Source organism: Toxotes jaculatrix, chromosome 9 (genome assembly GCF_017976425.1).
Source record: "Toxotes jaculatrix isolate fToxJac2 chromosome 9, fToxJac2.pri, whole genome shotgun sequence".
In the NCBI taxonomy this organism is placed as follows: domain Eukaryota; kingdom Metazoa; phylum Chordata; class Actinopteri; family Toxotidae; genus Toxotes; species Toxotes jaculatrix.
The window spans coordinates 28,411,293-28,431,618 of NC_054402.1; the positions used below are offsets into that span (position 1 = coordinate 28,411,293).

Genomic DNA, 20,326 nt, shown 5'->3' on the forward strand with positions numbered 1-20,326 from the left:
TCTTCGTTTTTTTTTTTTTTTTTTTTTTTTTTTTTTCAATATTTATGGCTCACAAAATCAGGACTCCTCAGGATTTTCCTCCAAGTCTCAAGTCCAGTCTTCAAGCAGTTAGTTCTCAAGTTAACTGAGCTGCAAGTCTGATAGTCTACTGCTCTGTCATGTACACAGAAAACGGACTATAAAAAGTTCAAATGCATTGAACATTGTGAACTGACAAGACAGAAACATGAGAAGCTGCAAAAACACAGCAGTGGCCGAACGAAATGGATTTGAGAGAATGGACTCATATACAGAAGATGAGAGAGAAACGGAGGCGAACAGTCAAACTGTGATCCATCCATTAGCCATCTCCCTCCCTCTGTAATTGCTGCATTAACGCTTGGCCATAATGAGATTTTTAGGGCTGATGGTAAAAGCAACACTGCTACACAATTATTCAAGCAAACACAAACAGAGAATTTGCCTCATTTTCATTTTTCTGTGTGTTTTGAGATGGTTTCAGTGATCAAAGTGGTTTAATAGGGTGTACTAATGGGCTGACATATTGGTAAACAAAAATTAAAATTACTGAAAAAGGACTGCGTTCATGCAAATGGGTCTCTGTGTAAACATTGAGCAACTACAGAGAATATCTTCATTTATTTCGAAAAGAAAAAAAAACATCTTCAGTTTGTAATGGCTGTCTGCTCTTACTTTTAATCTGTGAGGTGAATCTAGTGGATAATATTGCAGTGGAACATAATGACCAACAACAACATAATTCTCTGTGATGCTGGGAAAAACCAGTGCTTTATGGGTGCAATAGTCTGCTTTTATTGCTGATCTTGGAGCCTTAGAAGAAGTGCTGAGAGGCTCGAGGATTTATCTCAAAACACTCTGTACAGTAAATTCACAGCAGCTTCATTTTGGCAGCTCAACATGTTAACCTATGGAGAATTATTGTTGGCATCCAATAATACTTTGGTGGTGTAAAGTCTCCCTTTACCCCATTAGAAGGGGATAGCCAGGATTAGCAACTGTAAAATTTGAGCTGAAGTGAAGGTTTACAGGCAGCATGTAACAGTCTTGGAGGAAACATTAATTCTCAGTTGTTTCTGTGGAAACGCTAGAATCCAAGCAGCTCTCCCACGGGAGAGATCGGACCCTGCTCCTCTTATTCTGCTGCTTTCCCTCTCGACCAGGCTGCTAATTCATGTTTTGGGTGTCTGTGTCTCCGGTGAATCATCAAATCCCTTCTATTATGTGCATAATTGCCTTCATATTGGGGCTGAGGAAAAAGCATGCAGAAATAAATGCTTTAATTTTGACATAGCTGGGGCAAGAGCAGAAAGACGGCTCAACCCAGAACTGGTACTAATAAACTCACAATACAGAGTGTATTCATTTTTCCATCCATCCGTTTTCATAAATGAAAAGCTTTCGTAAATCGAAAGCGCCCTCACTTGGGTGAGAAGCTCCATCCCCACCCAAACAGAGCAATGCACCATTTTCCGGAAGAGAGCCATGGCCTCAGCCGTGGAGGTGCTGACCCTCATCCCACCTGCTTCACACTCGGCTGCAAATTGCCCCGGTGCATGCTGCAGGTCACGGTCTGATGAAGCCAACAGAACCATGTCATCTGCAAATAGCAGAGATGCAATTCTGAGGCTCCCAAACCGGATACTCTCCTTCCCCCCCATCTTGCAATATGTTCGGGGGGGTTGAGTGTTTGTTTTCCTTCCCTTTTCTTCGTACTTATTTAGTATTTATTATTACTATTTTATTTTATTTTGATTACCTCTGGCATAGCCAGAGAAGGCTTTGACTCGCACACACGTGTGTCTTCTACTGTACATTCATGTTTTCTGCTATGATAGGTGATCACTTGAGGACACACAAACTAATTCCAACTTTTGTCTTGTGAAGTAAGTAGGTAAGATATTTCTGATGAAGGACAGTGAGTAGACATTCCTTCCTTTAAAAGGGGTCAAAAAAGTCAAAAAGGTTGGAACCTCTGAACAACCGATAAGCAGTGATGCTGAGACCACTTCCTCTCAGTTAACTGCTCAATTAAATACACTCATATATCTATATCTATATCTATATATGTGTGTCTTTGTGGTAGTTGCAGGTGAGTCTGGAGCTGTCTCCAGTGAGATCATTAGTAGATCTAATGAAGACAAAGCTAATTAGGCAGAGTCGCTTGTCTTACTTCCCGTCTGTCTGACAACCTCGGGTTTCTTGTGTGTCTGCTGCTGTCGGTGTCTCAGACTCGGTGTCTCACCCCTCTTAATTGTACAGCTCCTGTCTCAACCCCAGTGTCTACGACAAAGTCTTCTCTGTCTAATGCATCACTGCGGATGGCAGATGTATATGTCAGGCTCTACAACACTTTGCTTTGACTGACAGTAAGTAGCAGGCAAAAGGTTTGGCCTTCAAAATACCACAGAAATCTTTTCTGAAAGAAGCTGGACAAATGGGAAAAAAAATGGCTACAGCCGCTGTACATGCAGGGGAAATACTGACTGGCTGCCAAGATGTCAGTGTGTATTTGACTTAAATACACATGCTGGCACCAGATGAACTGTGTGTTTTTATTCATCTTGTGCACCGTGTTGACAATGAATATTATTCATTTATTATTACACAGCTGATCCAGCCATGGCACACAGAGCTCACACTGAACGTGAGCACGTAACCACCCTCGATTTTGGCTGGTGACAGTTCCAATAAAGTTTATTCAAACAAAAACAACCTTGTCCTCAACAATGCTGACAAAAAAAAGAGAGAAAGGCAGGCAATTCTAGTATGTACGGACCGTAAGAAGAAAAAAAAAAGAAGAGTGAGGAGCAGCAGATGGCTGGAATGTAGAAAATATGGTGTCTGTCCTGCAGTGAAATTCAGTTTTACTTCACAGCAGTCTCAAGACTCCAGTTTTACCACAAAATGTAAAAGACTAGGGCAGTAATATTAAAACAAGCTAACTAGTCTGTAATGGATATTTTGACAGCAGCTGTGGGAAAAAATCAGAACGTGGAACCAAAGACAGGTGATGAAAATCTCGAGAGCTGCAGAGGAATTCTTTCAGTCATCTGACAGACAGAGAGCTGATCGATCAGGTGTCGTGAGCCCGATCAAACTGCATGTCACTCAACAACCGTAATTTGTCAGGGGTGACCAATTGGTGGCTAAAACTGACCTCAGCCTTACACAGAGTTCATTTATGCTCGTTTACGTAAAGAAGCTTTAGCTCATTCCTCTGGAGTGTGTCTTTTTAGGTTATGTCGATGGATAAGAGGCCATGACATCACAGATAGCTAACCAGTTAGCTTTAAACAGCCCATTAAAACATAATGTTCTCTACACAACTCTACGCACAGCTTCAAGGAAAGACCTCAGAGCCGCAGAAGATTTGAAAAGTGGGTGATCTTTTCAAACTTTCGAAGGAAATACCTTTGAAAGTGATTACAGTGCCGAGCGCCTCCACTGAGTTGTGAAACATTTTGACTTAGGCTCAGAGCAGCTAGAGCAGTGAAGTGCAAGTCTTTAAAATAGATTTCATCTGGTTTTTTTCATTTTGGATGGCCACTCTCATATTAAGTCCTGGCAATAAATCTTTGGTTAAGTAATATTCAAATTCTTCCAACACAGTGTCTGATATAAATGTAGTCTTATCCATTTCTGTGGGTTATACCAAGTTTCACTGTCTGAGTCACACTGCTACTTATCAACCAGGTGTCAACAGAAGAAGATGGGGGGGGGGGGGGGAGGGGGGTGATTTAAGCAGAGAAGATGGGGGGGGCACATTCTCCTCAAGCTGCCCTACGCCCACAAGGAAATCACAAAACCTGCTGCCAAACAGGTGACAAAGCAGTGTTTATGTCGCCATTTCTGCATCTCAGAGGAAAAATGTTGAGCCGCTGTTTAAAATAACCAGACTAAGATCACATTATTCCTCTTATACAGCAAAGGTTTGATTCATAATTTTCAGTTCAGTCACCTGATGCACTGTCAACAGAAAAACCGCTGATCAGAGCATCTTTAAACATAAATATCACCAGTCTGATGCTTTGCACTGCAGGGAAACTACATCATGTTGCACTGACGAGAAAATACAAACATACAAAGTTTACACACAAGTTTTCAATTTTGCACTTTGGCATCAGGAGAATAAAGGTGATTAGAAATATAAAACAAAAGCACTTTCTAAGTTCAAATCCCTTCGATTCCTTCTGATTATTGATGACCGTGCTCAGTTAAAGGAGCAGTGTGTAGGATTTCAGGGATCTATTGGCAGAAATGGAACATGATATTCATAATTATGTTTTTCATTAGTGTGTAATCGCCTAAAACGAATGTTGTTGAGTTTTCGTGACCGAGCCCATAGAACGAGCCCATCATGTCACACCATGTCGCACCGTCATGTTTCTACAGGAACCAAAAATGGACAAACCAGACATTACCTTAAGGCCACAGTAGGGTCTCCCACAGAGAGACCACCACTAAATCCTACACACTGGTCCTTTGAAAAGAAATATAGAGGCCTATCATGAATCCTGCTCCTTCATAATGTGATGAGAAAATCTGACTAAGCTAAAATTAAAGCTGCTCTGGGCAACTTTTTTATATCAGCGGCTCCTAGGAGAGGAAAAAGAAAAATCGGAATTTCATTCCCAGAAATCCTGTGAGATAAAATCAATCAGCCATAGAGAGCAAGTGCATATTTGCCAGCCCTTCTGTGAGGCTGTAAACCAAAGCAAATAATAGATATACAGGCAAAGGATAGAGCGCTTGGTCTGTGCCGGATTTTTTATTTTTTTCATTTCATTGAATTTCTTCCTCTGAGAACAGAATTCCACGAATGATCACACCACAAATTCATTTAGGCAAACAAAGAAAACATTGGAAATTCAATTATTGGGGGGCTGACTTGTTGCTGCAGCTCCTCACTTTGTGATTTCTTTCAGTAATACCCAGTGCAGCTTTAATAAAGAGTTTTATCCCAGTCATAAAAATCTGTCAGCACTTCTTATTAATAGCAGCTTTAAAGGAGGACAGCTTCCAACAGAGAGTGGCTGCTATTTAAAGCAAGACAAGAAATCAATAGGAGTGTTGACAGTGTTGGTCAGACAGCACTCTCCAGTATCTGCTTCCTGCAGATGTGGATGGATTGTGTGTGTTGGTAAACCTGAGAACAGAATCAGAGGGTCTCCTGAATCGGCTTCGGCAGACTAAGTGTAAACTGACTCAGTCTCTTGAGGTTTCTGCCTCTCACGCATTTTTTTTTTCTGCTCTCTTGTGTGGGATGGAAGGATGTTGGAAGGAAAGAGGAGGGAGGGAGGGAGGCACGTAGGGAGCAGAGATGGTCAAGGGGTCAGGCAGGTTGGCATGGCGACCGATCTGCATCTGCTTTCGGTTGCCGTTGGAAATGAGCTGTTGCGGCAGCTGCTGTGTGCAGAGCCTGAGCCATAGCAGGAACAGCTTAGCCCTGCCTTTCTGCACCTTGTTCAGCTGCAATGCCGGCTGTTTGAGAGGGAACTACGATGAAAGCTCATCACAAAGCGAGAGATGCAACATCTAGTATGACTTTTCATTCAGTGTGTGGACTGCACTGCATCAGAGGAAACAGGAATCTGGACCTGCTGTGTGCTAATTGAAATGGCTAATGTTATTTATAGTACCTTTTACTTTCTTACTTATTTACTTCCTCTTTCCTAACTGCGTGTTTGAGCAACTGTAGCAAGGCAATTTCCCCAAAGGGATCAATTAAGTTTTTTTGGACTCGGATTCTAAGACTGTAAGTCCTCCAAGTTGCATGGCACAGTGGATATGGGAGGCACTGGTAGGTTCTGGGCAGGGCTTAGTAAAAAGTAATCAGAACTGAGGTGAGTCAGAATGGAAATACGAGGTGCAGGGAACACAGGCAAAAGAAAGAAGTCGAGCAGGATGTAAAACAGAGGAAAAGCAAAGGAGATGTGTTCAAAGAGTGGGCGTGCAGAGATACCTGCACTGATCCCAGGGATAAAGGCAGGATTTACCGGGGTTAGGGCCGGTGTATCTGCTGGGCTCAGTAACGCTCATTTATAACAGTCAAAGTCAGACAAAAAAAAACAGAAAGACCTGACAAAAATAACTCTCAGGCTGTTTCTTCTGACATGACAAACTCATACTCTCCGTCACTCTGTCCTCTGTCCTTTAATCTTTCACTCTGTGCGACACATGCATTCAGCACACACATATATTTATCTGTTTTTAATGGACATTCTCTGTTTCCACAGGAGAGGCGGACGCTCGGCTCATCTTCAGGCCTTTAATCTCACACAGGCATGCGCGCACACACACACACACACACACACTCTAATGTGTGTGTGTGTTTCAGCATCGTTGCCTTGTGATTCACACCTTATCTTTACACCTATCCCTCCACTCTCTCACGCTTCCTCTCTTCACCTTGTGGCCTCCAGCATCTCCTCTCTCGGTCTGTGAGTTTACTCTTCTTGTTTTTCTCACAATGCTTTTCAATCATTACTGTTAATTAGGAAAACATAAAAAGAGCTAGAGCTGGTACCATTTTCTAAAACGACTCCTTTTACAAAGCAGTTATATATATCAGGACTTTTTAGCTATGACTTTAGTTCACCAGGAAGACCACAAAGGACATGTCCCAGTCTGATAGATTAATGTGACTTATTAGCATTTATACAAGAAGATGACCGCAACTGTTGTCCTTTGTTGATTAGAAAATGAGAATTAAGCTTTTCTTACAACATGTTTCACATATAAAATGTCAGGGCTGTAGTCTAGCTAGAGACAAGACATGTCTGTCTCAGACTCAGCTAGACTACAGGGTCAAGATTCAGTCAATCTCTAGTCCAAACAGGGGTTGAGTCCAAGTCCAGACTAAGTCAAAACCACAAAACAGTGCTTATTCAGTACTCATAGTACACATAGTGAGAGACAGCTGAAAATCTGGAATGTAACAGGAACAGGAGACAAGGTAAATCTGCCTAAATGTTACATTATGTCCACCTAGAGACTGAGGCTGGTCTTACTACAGCCCTGGTTTCTATTTGTTACCTATAACACCTCCTGGTTGCTTTGATTTTCAAACTTGGAGTCTTCAGCCCCAACTGATGCTGGCTCAGCATCACTTGGGCAGATTCCATTTGGAGCCACAGGAGACTTTCTACAGCTTTTGCATCTATCCAACACCTATAGAAGCAAAAGTCAGAGCTCTGGTCTAAATCTGAAAAATGGACCCAGGGCCAATGTCCTTTAGTACAACAGGCCAATAAGATTCGGTCTTGCACAACTGGCTTGGTCCCAGTCTAGTCCGTCCCTGAGCTGCATCTGGAATGGGGCAGTAAAATTAATGTAATCTACTGGTTTGGAGTTGGATACAGGAGGAACCCAAATCAGAAACTGAAAATCCCTCCCTTATTTTCTGTGTTCAGTTTTGTCATTGCAGTTTATTCTTTCCTAACATATGTATGCAGGGGTGCTGGCTCAGACACTTAAAGTTCCTTTGTATGTGTCTGTTCATTTAGCATTTTCCACATTTATTACCTACTCGTGTTTGAGTCTAGAGAGTATATATTTAATTAAGAACATCTACCTACATTTTTTCATTTTACCTCTGTCTTGAGATTGCAAACATAATATGAATGTCTCTCTCTACATGAGCCACAGTTATTGGGACAGAGGATATTGTATTACCATTTTTTTAATAAAGCCTTTACATATAGTTTAAGAAACTTGCCCAGATTTCATTCCAGAGCTCTGGATTATCTCAAAATAAATTTCATACCCAATCAGATCTGCTACATAGACTCCTGATCCGAGGTGTCAGGAGATCTGAGCTGGTAGACCTTCCATTTCAGGGTAACTGACCTTGATGCTTTAGATGAGCTAATCTGGAGTAGATTAGAAGTTCCTTCAGGGTAAGCAAGACTTCAAATGCAATTTTGAGAGTTTAAGTTGACAGACAATTGTTTTTGTGCTGTTTTCACCCTTCGCCCTGCGAGCTCTTTCAGCAGGACCTATTGCAGGTCCTACACTTTGTTACTGTTTAGGGGAGCATTGAGGGATTTCATGGGACACTATCTGCAGTTCCAGTTACTAAAAGTTAAGTTGTAACTATTAATAGTTACAACTTAACTTCTGCTGTCATTATATTGCATTATATTAGAAAAAGTCATTATATTGCAACTTATCAACAGGGTAGAAGGGTAACCTGTTAGTAAACAGAACCCAAGATTTTAACGTCAAAAATAAGAAGAGTGCTCCACCATCCCTGTATGAGGGCATCAGCACGTACGACACAAAGTTACACTATTGAGTGTGGTGATACATGAATTTATGTCATGTATCAATCATGTCTAAGAGCGTGTGTATGTAAAGATGCATCTGTTAAAGGATTCTCCACTTCACATCCACCATGAACAGCTGTCATTTGTGCCACAGCAGCAGCAGCGGCAGTGGCAGCAGCAGCAGCAGCAGGCTGGCATTTTTCAGCACAGCCCCTTCTCTTAACTGCCATTGTGTCACATTACAGAGGATCAATGCTTTCCCTGTGAGAAGACAGATGTGCTCATTATGTGTGGAGTGGAGCACTAATCATGGTGATTGTCAGAAAGAGAGTTGGGGCTGATTAAGAACTGGAGTTGTGGGGAGGCTGCTGGGTCTGTTTGCTCTGTGCTCCCCGGTGTCTTCACGCCGGAACCCAAACACCCAACAATACATGAATATCAAGTTTCTGCTGAGGATACTTGATATTCAGCTGCATCTGCTGCCATGCTGCTTCCTGAACACTGTGATTGTTGGAGATCTGATGGTTGGGGTTTGTTGAAGGAGTTGCAGCTGTGTGCAGAGCTTTTATTGCTCAGGTTCATTTTCACATGGGTTCTCCCTGAAACAACCAAATGTTTCTAAATGATATAGTTCTGCTTTCAACAACTGCTATATCACAGAAGGACAGGACTTAATATACTATTAATGTACTCTGGTCCCCGTCTACAGTCTTTCCATTCCAATGGCCTCAACGTTCTAGCTACTTTACTGAATCCAAGAAGAAGTCATAGAACCATAGTAACGTAAGTAACTCTCATTCAAGCTACTGCCAGTTGCTGGCAGTAGCTTGATTGCATGGTTAAGGTGTGGCTTGCTTCGAAGGTTATGCAGCCACCGTTCCCACAGTGCCAGGTTTGCATGCATTACGGACAATACCAATTGTGAAATAGGTTGTAATTAGCATGGAATTAAGCAATATAGGCGAATAAGCACATGTAGTTTGTGTTTTTAATGATTTCATTTACTTTCTTGAGCTGAGCAAATGAAACTACACTGGAAACATCCATTCAGAGGAGAAGCTGCGGTGCAGACGGAGGTTAAGCTCCTCTAATAGGCCAGACTATGAAACGTAGCTCAGCAAGCTTTCACCTCCAGCTGCTGTGGATGCAGCACAAATAAAGAAAGTGTCAGAAGAGTGAATGAAAGGATGTTTTGCTGCCTTTTCATCAATACTAGTTAATGACAGTTGGGGAGAAAAAAAGAATTCAACTTACTGTGCCGCTCAAAGGCTACCAGTAACTTTTAAGGTGGAATGTGTTCTTGCTCAACGCAGGAGCTGATGTTGTGAATCAACACTTTAAATGTCAATAATGACAATTTTGACCACTGCAAACACCTTAGTGATGATTGGATCTTCAAGCTCTTAAAATAGCGTGTATGAATTTTAAAGGTTTATGAGAACTGTGAATATTCTGTTTCCTCATTTGGAGAAAAGCATGGCAGAGCGATGTTCCAGTGGCGACTGCTAGCTATAGCTGTTTGTTTGTTTTTTTTAAGCTATTTTAATATCCTTTCTCATGCGGTGTTTCCATTGCTGTGTCCACCCACTGTGGAAGGTAGAGAGATCATGTTGTTTGCGTGGGAGTGATAGAGGTTGCAACACTGGCAGCAGTGAAGGAGAACACAGGGGAGAGGGGTCGAGGGATTAAAACTAGACAGGGAGAGGTGGCGGCGGGTATTGGTTCTCACAACCCCCTCCTTTTCTCTGAGCCTCCAGGCCTCCTCCCTGACGCCTGCTGCATCTCACCAGGTGGTCAGTACTCGTGGTGCCGGTCTGCCTAGCACCATGTCCCTGAATAAAGCCTGTGTTAGCGGCTGAGAGCTACACGCACAGGAATAAGGAGGAGGAAAAGCAAGAAAACACATGAAGTATTCAGACTAGGTAAAGAAGCGGGGTGTTATCAGATAACAAATGGTTTTTTTGGGATAGTTGTAGACGGCCATGAATGAAAGGAAGTGCCTTTCTCCCACAGAGTGAGTCCGGCTCAAATCTGTCCTCTGAGCTCTGTTCCAGGAAAGGCTGTCTGTGCTCGATAGGTGCTTTACTGGGCAGAGAGCAGTGACTGAACAGTGACAGGACGAGAGACAGGAGACCCAGTGGAACAGTACAGAGGATGCTGAACTGAACACACTGTCACTCTGTTCAAATGTTATGGGATGTTAGTCATCACCTCACTGCAAACACTATCCAAAAGCTAACCTGTCATCTAACCTGTGTGTCCCAACTCCTTATAGCACCTGCATGTGGCAGGTGGACCAGACCTCATGGTCATGGATTGGTCCTTGGTTTAGGAGAGAATGGTTGGGTTAAAATAAGCATTTAGTTAGCGGACCTTTTGTTGTCGTGGTGACAATAACAAACACGTTGGCTAACCTTGTGGAGCAGTCATGGATGACACAGCGTCAGTTTCACATGGGAAACATACAGCGGCCTCCAGAGTGAAAGTCTTGTGGTAACCCATCCATTCACCCCAGACTCCTCCTGATGTGGACTCTGTAACCTGGACTGCTTCCACACACACGAACTGTCACCCTGAACTTTTCTCCACATCACCCAGAGGAGCTGTATGTGTGAACACAAATGTCCAAATCAGTTGGACCAGACAGTAAACTGACTTTACCCTGAAAGCTCCCTAGAATAAAATCAGTGTAATGTCCGATTGAGCTGACGTGTGAACAGAAAATTAACAGTGAGTGAGTGGGAGTGTTGACGACTTCTCTACTACAACTGTGAATGTGAGATAAAGTCCTATACATGATTTGCAGTGATCAGCCACTGATTGCCACCGGCACATGTCTAAAGTCCTGTGAGTGAAACCAGATGAAACGCAGCACTGTTTTTATTCCCCTCAGCGCTCATGCTCTTATATATTTCATGAGCAGTTGAAGAGGTGATGGGTGGCCCCGACTGAATCAATATTTAATCACCCTGTGCATGGTGCTGACCTGAGACCAGAGAAAGTGGACATTAGAGAAGCGGCCAATGGTGGGGGGTTAGGAGCATGAAGAAACACTCTTGTTTGTCTGGAATTAGCGAAGGAGCAAAGCAATCTGTCGTTGCTTAAAGAAAAATATCTTGTTATCTTGACTCTGTAAACCTCCTGCAACCTTTTGGAAGAGTGAAATCAAGGAGAAACATTCCAACACATACTGACTGCTGACTTATTATTACACTACAACACATGAACCTGATTAAATCTGCGTCGTCGAAGCCTGCGGATCAATAAAGTGCTGGCAAGCACTGATATTGTGAGAAGTGTTCTTCATTAAGAGTGTAATAAACATGAGCCTCACAGTCACCCGTGGCACAAAGCTAATAACAAACTAGTTAAAAATCTAATGGCATAAATTCTAATGTACTATTTCCCTTTGTTAATTCAAGTCTGTCTCAAAATATCTTGAGGGTGTTTCAGTAGAGAGTGGGAGGTTGGATGCACTGCAGCACTGCTGCTATGCAGGTAGGTAGGTTTCTATTACAAGTGGAGGCCAAATTAAACACACTATGGAAAAATATTTCTAAATCAAGACCATTGTTGCCCATTTCACAGCCAAACACATCCCAGAAACAAAGCCTTTCCTAACCAGTGATATGGTGGTTCTGGCAGTGCACATGAAACAAAAAGGTTTCCATTTTCTCCTTCATACATATATCAGGACATCAGGAGGATGATGTCTTGCTCAAGGACACTGACAAGTAGCAAGGGAACAAACCACAACCCCATGATTAATGACAGACCTTTGCATTGGCACAGAAAGTGCCTGCAGCCACACCAACTTTATGTGTAGTGAAACTGTGCGAATTACTAAGGTAAAAACATGTCGGTGGTGAGGAGATAGTTGGGGTACTTAAGAAGTCTGACACGAAACAAACTGTGATGCCTATTGTGTCGTCAGACAATAACCTGAGCAAAGCTGAACATATTTCAGCTCTCAGCTTCTCCAGCTCCCAGGTCCAGTTTTACATTTTAGCTTCCAAGGTTTGAAAGCAGTGAGTTTCATTTTCTTTCAGCTTCCACGTTTTGCTTTTACATTTTAGCTTTTCAACAGTTTGAAGCATCATTTCAGCAATTTCCTTCGGCTTTATGCTTCCAATTTTTTCATCTTTCAGCTTCCATATTTTGATTTTACATTTCAGTTTTTTTTTTCAACAATTTCCAGCAAGCATCAGCAGTTTCCCTCTGCTTTCAGTTTCCAAGTTTTGATTCTGCAGTCCAACTGTTTTTTTTTTCAGCAGTGCTTCAGCAACTGCAAACTCATTATCTTTAAGAAATGCATTTTCTAGTTTTTATAGACAATATCAGGTTGTTTCAAATCAGGTCAGAAGACACACAGAACGAGAATGTAATTTCAATCATTCTGATACCACTGGAAAATGACAGAGACCAATTACATAAGTGAAATGTCTCACTGGCAGAGAGAAAGCATCTATCATTTGCACATACCAGGAACCTTATGTATTTGCTCAGTTTTTTTCAAGGCTCTAAATATCAAGTAGTTAATGCTGCGAATAAATCTGCTGTCAATCATGAAGCTTTTATCTGCAAACAAGGGAGTCTGCTGAGTATGACTGACAGGAGGTCAACACATGGAGCTCGTGACAAAGCACTGGTGGATTTAAACCTGGATAATAATGGTGATAGGAAAAAATAGTTTACTGGTATTATCCCTTAAGGGTATAAAATTCAGCATCTACAGCTAGAGTTTTCCAGTGCAAAGTGAGTTACATCACAGACTCAGCCGCCCATTTTCCGGTGCTGCAGCAGACGAAAAGTCTCCTCGAATGAACGTCACCGAAGGACCGAAAACAAGGGACAAGGCTTCATGTAAGCAACTGTGAGCGGGTACGTTGGCCTAAACTCGTCCACATTTCTGACAGTTGTAATTTCCGTAACAAGCTACAAACATTAACTGACGGTGGAAGAGTTGCCATGGAGACTGGCTCTAATCAGTGGAATACCTGACGCTTCACTACAGTCTCTTGTGACTTCCGATTCCTGTCATTCTCAATGAACTCTGAGGGAGAGTGTGAAGGAGAGACAGAGAGAGAGAGAGAGAGAGAGAGAGAGAGAGAGAGAGAGAGATGCACAGATGGAAATGACAAACCCTTAACTCTTAAAGCTTTCATTCAGGTCTACAGGTTGGGTTTCTGGTAAAAGATGTTTCAGCGTCTAAACTCCAGACAGATAATCTGCACAATGTAAAAGACTGGACCTCCTGATACAGCTAATGTTACATGGAATATAAAGAAACAGGAAATTTCTTTCTCGTGTTTGTATGAGAATTTCCTTGTTAGGTGGTCTGACACTCTCGCATGACTACGATATTGGCAGCTGCCCAATGTGACAGACCAAGAAACCTTCTGTTGAGGAAACAAACTGTTCTAATGAGGCTGATTGTTATTCTTAATGCATCGATAAAGCACCTGTCTTTTTCACCAAGATAACTTGGCATTCAGATTAATTCTTTCTCTAAGATGGTGAAAATGCTCCCAGTAGGGGTCAGGTGGTTGTAAAAATTCATGGTGTTCCACACTCTCCACAGATGTGCTATGGCGTTTATAAAGTCTGGGCATTGGCTGGGCCACTCAAGGAAGGGTAAGGTTTTCTTCAAGGACCTCTCTGAATTTGGCTACAATCATCCTTCTCTACATCCTGACCAGTCTCCCTGTCCCTGCCACCGAGAAGCATCCCCACTGCACGATGCTGCCACCGCCGTGCTTCACCATAGAGATGTTATTAGCCAGGTGATGAGCAGTGGGGCCTGGTGTTTGGACAAAGGGTTCAGTTTTTATCTCATCAGACCAGAGAATCTCTTTCCTCATGCTCCCGGGGTCCTGTAAATGCTGTCAGGCTCTAACACGCTACTATGTATCTGTTATGTGATTGGCTATTTTTCATCAATAATATAAATGTAGTCAAAGCTTTTATGGAGACTAGTTAATCAGTCAATCGATTAATCCAGTTAATGAGGATTGTTATCAGGCTTTCAAGCCTACAATCATCAAGATATCCTGACAGGGTGTAACACACACACACACACACACACACACACACACACACACACACACACACACACACACACACACACACACACACACACATCACATTGTGATGTGAGTCAAGCTAATAGCATTTACGCAGAGAGGGTTTTTGTCCAGTCACGACTCTGCTGCGGCTGTGATGTGCTGTGTTTATGGCGGCCTTTTGACTTTCTGCTCTGCATCAGTCATCAATACTCAAGGTTCTCACCTTTTTAAGATTTTGTGTTCTTTGTAATGTCAGCTGCTGTGCTGCTCCATTCTTTTTCTGTTTAAACTAGTAATGATTTGTCCAAGGGTCATGATGGAGAGAAACATTTGGTCATGGTGAATAAAGATTAGACTTTGAAATATAAGAGAAAGTCAGGGGTTTTTATGAATCATCTAACTTGGAGACATTCGGTGTTTAATTGATGTTGAGAGATTGTGGCTGTCAATCGAATAATCAATTATATTCTGTAGAAGACACAAAAGAGCATAGAACCAGTGTTTTCACTGGCTAGGCTAAAGGCTAACCCTAACACTAGACCAGCTCTCCCACTGATCCTGTTGGCTAATGTATGGGTGATTGACCTTATCTTGCCTCCATATCCTTACTGATAATCTGTGATGAACCAGCTATACAGGAAAAGCCTGAGAAGCCATCAAACATAGGCTCCTGAGATGACAGATGAGGGTAAACAGTATGCTCAGCTCACAGTGCAATGCAACGATAAGGACAATACATTTAGAACAGAACTTATTAGACATGTTTGTGCCACATATGTTGGCTTGAGATGTAATATCTATGAGTTCTGTTAACCAGCGCCAATTACTGTAATCTGGGTATCACTTGATTAACAGGATATTTTTTCATCTCTGTGTATAATTTGACATTTTTGATCACAATACATATCCGATTAAATCAATTTGAAAAGCGAATGGGATCAGGTGGACACCCTGGTTATATGCCCCTTCATTATTTCCATTGGTTAAATTTAATATATGTCTCTCGTCTTTTTTCTTTATTACTATCGTCCGCTTTGCGCCTTTCATATTTTTTCTTTCTATTTCGGTCTGTTCATCTGTCTGCAGCGCGTGGAGTCCCAGATGTCCATTCGGTGGCAGGTCATTACATGACCACGAGTTTTTCTAATGAGCCCATTAGCTGCTTCAGGCCATCCCTTCCTCTATTACTCACCAATCTTTCCCTTTCTTCTGCCCTACTCCTCCATACTTTCCCAGTTAATCAAATCATGTCCTTTTGTCCTAACCCCCAATCACTGAGATCAATTATCACCCTTTTTTTTTTTTTAGCTCCCTTTCTGTCTCTCATTCCTCCGATGCAGGGTTTTATCCAAAGGATGTAACAGCTACAGTGAGTTTGTTCTGTCATTTGAGCATTAGGAGCCTGCTTTGATGATCCCCACACAGTCTGTCTCTATAACACTCAGCCATCAAAAACCATTCAGAGCTAAGAGAGCGCAGCTACAAGGTAAAGCCACACTAATGCAGATAAATCTTAAATTGGCATTTATGAGCTGGAAGTTTTCCACCCATGAACATTATCTTCTCTAAAGGTTTCCTCTCCAAAATGCCAAAACAGCCTGAAATCTCTTCTTTTTCCACAAGTGTTAGCCTACTGTGTGAGTAGTGGTAACAAATATGAGGGGGATTTTCCAGTGTAATATGCCTTTAATGCTTTTGTTTTATATCATATTTTAATGTTTAATTTCATGTATCTAACTGTACAACTGTGTTTGTTTTTGATACTCTTTTTACACAATCAAGACTTGAATTGTTGAGATGTTCTTCACCCTGCAATGGTTAAATATACTTTTAAATATCTTTACCAACTTTAGCAGTTGGGATCAAAATGTCGTCCATTTAAATAAACGTGGTTTGGAGTCAGTGACCAGGTGTGATTCTCCTGGCAGTCAGCAAGCTCAGCCCTTGTAGAAATCTGATGTGCATGGGCATGAAAATGTGTCAGCATTATATTACTTTAATTATTGAATTATATTTCTGGGGGGGCATAAGAAGATGGTTTGAGTTCCAGGGTTAAGTACGAATGACATACATAATCTTGTTTACACTGACCTACATCACAGAGAAATACAAAACCATCATAATGAGCCTTTAAATGATAAATTTTAGTACACAGCGAGCTGCCTGTTAATAACACCAGCATAAGCAGTCATAATTCTGAATGTGAGGGAAAATCCAAGTAAGCGCCCATGCTATGTGGCTAATGTTAGGAGTCCCTCTGCCTCATCAATGACTGGGCAGTTCAGATGGGGAGCCAAAGGTAATGCACTGGCCAACGCAAATCATTAGCTCTCCATTCCCATATTACCCATACCTTACATTGTTAGTCTGGTTTCAAGCTTTTCTGTCCTGCCGGTTAAGATTAGGATTAGGATCAGGTTTGGCCCTGGTTAGGGTTAGGATAGGGTCAGAATCAGGTTTAGTTTAAGGTACACTGTTTTACTTTGTGATTGCCTTAGGAGTGTGGGTTAAGGTTAGGGTCAGGGTCAGGGTCAGGGTCACACACTTTGAACTTCCTGCCCGACACGCAGCAATTGCTATCTAATAGTGTCTGTCTGTCACTGACTTAGCGTCACCTCTTCCTGTGGAGTTGGATTTTTTTTTTCTTTTTCCTGTGACCACCGAACCAATCAGGAGTTTGTCAACTAAGACTCAGCTTATTGGCTATGAGGTCGACTGTTAGGGGCCAGCCCTAGAGACGCAAGAGCTCCAGTTTGGTGTATCTGTTAATAAACCTGGAAGAGAAACCTGAAATGCAAATATCAACCCGACTGCCACACAGAAATTCCTCTTCCTCCAATTCATTCCTTTGTCTTCTTGTATCTGTCATGCATGTTAGATCTGTATTATGGTCGGTTCATAATTGGAACATGGTCTATTCAGTATATTACCACCTTTATGTTTCTCTTCAAAGTGCAACCTTTCCTGAACCTCAAGATGAAGGCTGGTGGAAGATCTGATTTAATAACAGTCGACTTCCTCATCAGCCTACTCTAATGCTAAGACCTAATGACAAATTAATAGCCTCTGGGATCACGCATAATTACCTATTACTCTTTTAATTAAGGACATTATGGTTAATTGAAGGCTGTGTATAGTTTATAAGGTGAGAGCTTCTTTGTAGAAAAGTATGGGTATGAGTGAAAACGACATTCAAAAGATGGATGACTATTACATTTCTATCTGAATATTTTAGTGTTTCTGTTTTCAGCATGTTGAGTTTGATGAGAAGAAAAAGAAGGTTCTTTAACAGCAGGATTTTTTTTGGTAGCCTATGAATGACACATGCTTGGTGTTCATTTCAGGGCTCTGTATTCTTTGCCTATTTTTTTCACTCTCTCACACGCACACAAGAATGATAACATGCACGGTGCCATAACAGCTAATGCCTTACACAAAGGAGACATCACACATCACACAACTTGATTCCCCTCTCCGTGAGGCTAATGAGAGTGAGTTGTGTGATCGCTTTAAATGCTGTGGAGAAGTTTTCGGACTCCTACACATAGACACAGTTATACAACAGTTAACTTGCACCACGCAGAGAGACGGGCCAACAAACATGCTGCATTTTCCTATCTATAACTGCAGTAAATACCAGGGGTATCTGCCAGCTCCCACTGAAATTTCCTCGGCCACAAGAGTTCAGAGCGGTGGTGGGAGCAACCAACACAAGAACCACATGAAACTCCACAAGGAATTTTTTTTTAATTGACTTGTGATGCTTTTTCTGACACTTGCTCTAGAAAGGTGCCATATAAATAAACTTCATCTTATCTTCCCAACATTCAGCTTTTTACCATATACAATATGTCAACGGATTGCCTTTGTTCTATACCTTGTATGCACTTAGCTTCTTCATGTTGAGAAAGCAAAGTAAGAAGTCCAAGCTGCTTAAAGCACCTTAGCGTTCTAGCCAAATGTTGAAAAGGTGTCTCTACAACTTATGCTGAAATTTTCTTCCTGTCGCAAATAAAACATTAGCAAGAGGCTTTTAACACACTCGGTCATACAGAAAACATAAAATGCTATTATAGATTTCATCTGACCGCCAATCAGAAAACCGCTGTAATAACACTATACTATAGAGCACACGTTCATTTTCTTCCTTTGTTTTTTTTTTTTCAGCTGTTACCAAGCAGCTTCATACACCACCCTCTGGACTGGAGGACACCTGACCCTGATGTGTATGTAGCCTGAGCAAAACCAAGACAGATGCAGTCAGATTGGTACTCTTGCTAACAAACATGTTTAACATGCTATGCTAATTTTGTCACCATTACAAATATTCATTTATAACAATTAACATTATGAAGTAATATTCTGACAGAACACAGAGCAAATTTTTTTGCACTGTGTCATTTGTGCAAATTTAATCGCTGGATGAAATTCACACAAATGAATTTTTTAAGTTTTTTTTTTTTTCTGAACATGGGAAAGTAAAAGTGGTATGGTTGGTAATGCATGGAACAAGTCTTTGTGAATGTGAATCTTTTTGATTAATTCAATTCATTTATTTCAGTTAATCCCTTCCCTAAGACAAAAGGACACACATCAGTGTTTAACAATGGCTTTTCACTGATGAAACATTGGAATTAATGTGGCCTTAATTAGCAGGTGTAGCAGAAGTATTAGAAGGGGACACTCAAACACAGTGGCCCGGCAGTGACTCATTCCCGTGCTGACATCATTGCTTATCATTAGCACCTGACCTTTTACCTTTCACCTTTCCCCCCTGAGCCCCCTGAGCTCCAGAGACTGATGATTAGCGTAGTGACGTCATGGTTCAATTATCCTGCAGGCTGTCAGTGCAGGGCTGATGAGGAGGAGCCGACAATATGTCACCTACATACTTTATGTCTATCAGTGATTTTGCTGGAGAAGCTGGAGACACTAGCAGGCCAAGTCTGCTAACATTTCAGCACAGTCAATACAGATAGATGCTACACTTGTTTTGGCTTGTTTGGTAGCAGTCTTGCAACAGATAACCCTGCAGTTACATTTATTCATTAATCCCACAACACACTTCTCCTCTGGCTGCACTGGTCTTTGGCTACATCAAAAAACATCTCAACCAGATCCAAAAGCATGAGGGATACCTGGACTTACTGGCCGCAGAAGCTTCCTGCTTTCATGACAATACTATGCGCCCCTGGCTTCTCAGTCAACATATCGATCCATGAGGAGGACCCCTGGCCCAGGCTCGGAGTCAAACTCAAGGCAAAGAGCAGTTCCACTCCTGCTCGTTGTCTCTGCACACCTGGCTCTCCACAGTATCTCTTTCATTGACAACTTCAACCTCTTCTGGGAACGCAGTTATTTAGAAGTTGACATCCAAATTAGCTGGGGGCAAAGCTACTCTCAGCAGACATGTTGTCCTCTGTCACCCACCCCAGTGCTCCGCTAACAGGTAGCCAAAACATTCCCGCAACGTCTACTTGCTCTGACCAGCTGTACCACTGTTGACTGTATGCCTCCTCAGGGTCTCCTCCTAGCAACAAACTGATTGCTTCCCAATGTTTCTGTTCCGTTGTTCACAAGAACCCAGGACACCCTACAAATTCTCCCACTACAGACAGTTCTATCTACAATTGGTTACTTGTACACACCATAGCTGTTATTAATAAATAATAATAAGTAATAATAAGTCGACCATGTCTTCTTCAAAAACTCATACGTCCTCCTGTATGTTGGACCTCTGTCTTGGCAGGGACATGCACATGACCATTCTTGGTATATCTATGTCATAGGGAATATTAGGAAGGCTAATTCAGATTATAATCAGTCAGCTCTTTCTGACTGTGATAGTTCCACTAAATTTTGTAAAACTATAGCACCTCTTGGACACACCTCCCACCTCAAATCAAAAAAAGTATCTGGTCATATTACCGAATAGGTTCTCCATGGTTGAAGCTTTTAATCACCAACAGCCAG

The 20,326-nt window shown here is 41.8% G+C and overlaps 1 protein-coding gene across 3 annotated transcripts in view; it reads right to left on the bottom strand.

The window, feature by feature from the left end:
* The window catches only part of sgsm2 (small G protein signaling modulator 2), a 65,270-nt gene that overhangs the window by 29,933 nt on the left and 15,011 nt on the right, over positions 1–20,326 (bottom strand). The window lies entirely within an intron of this gene.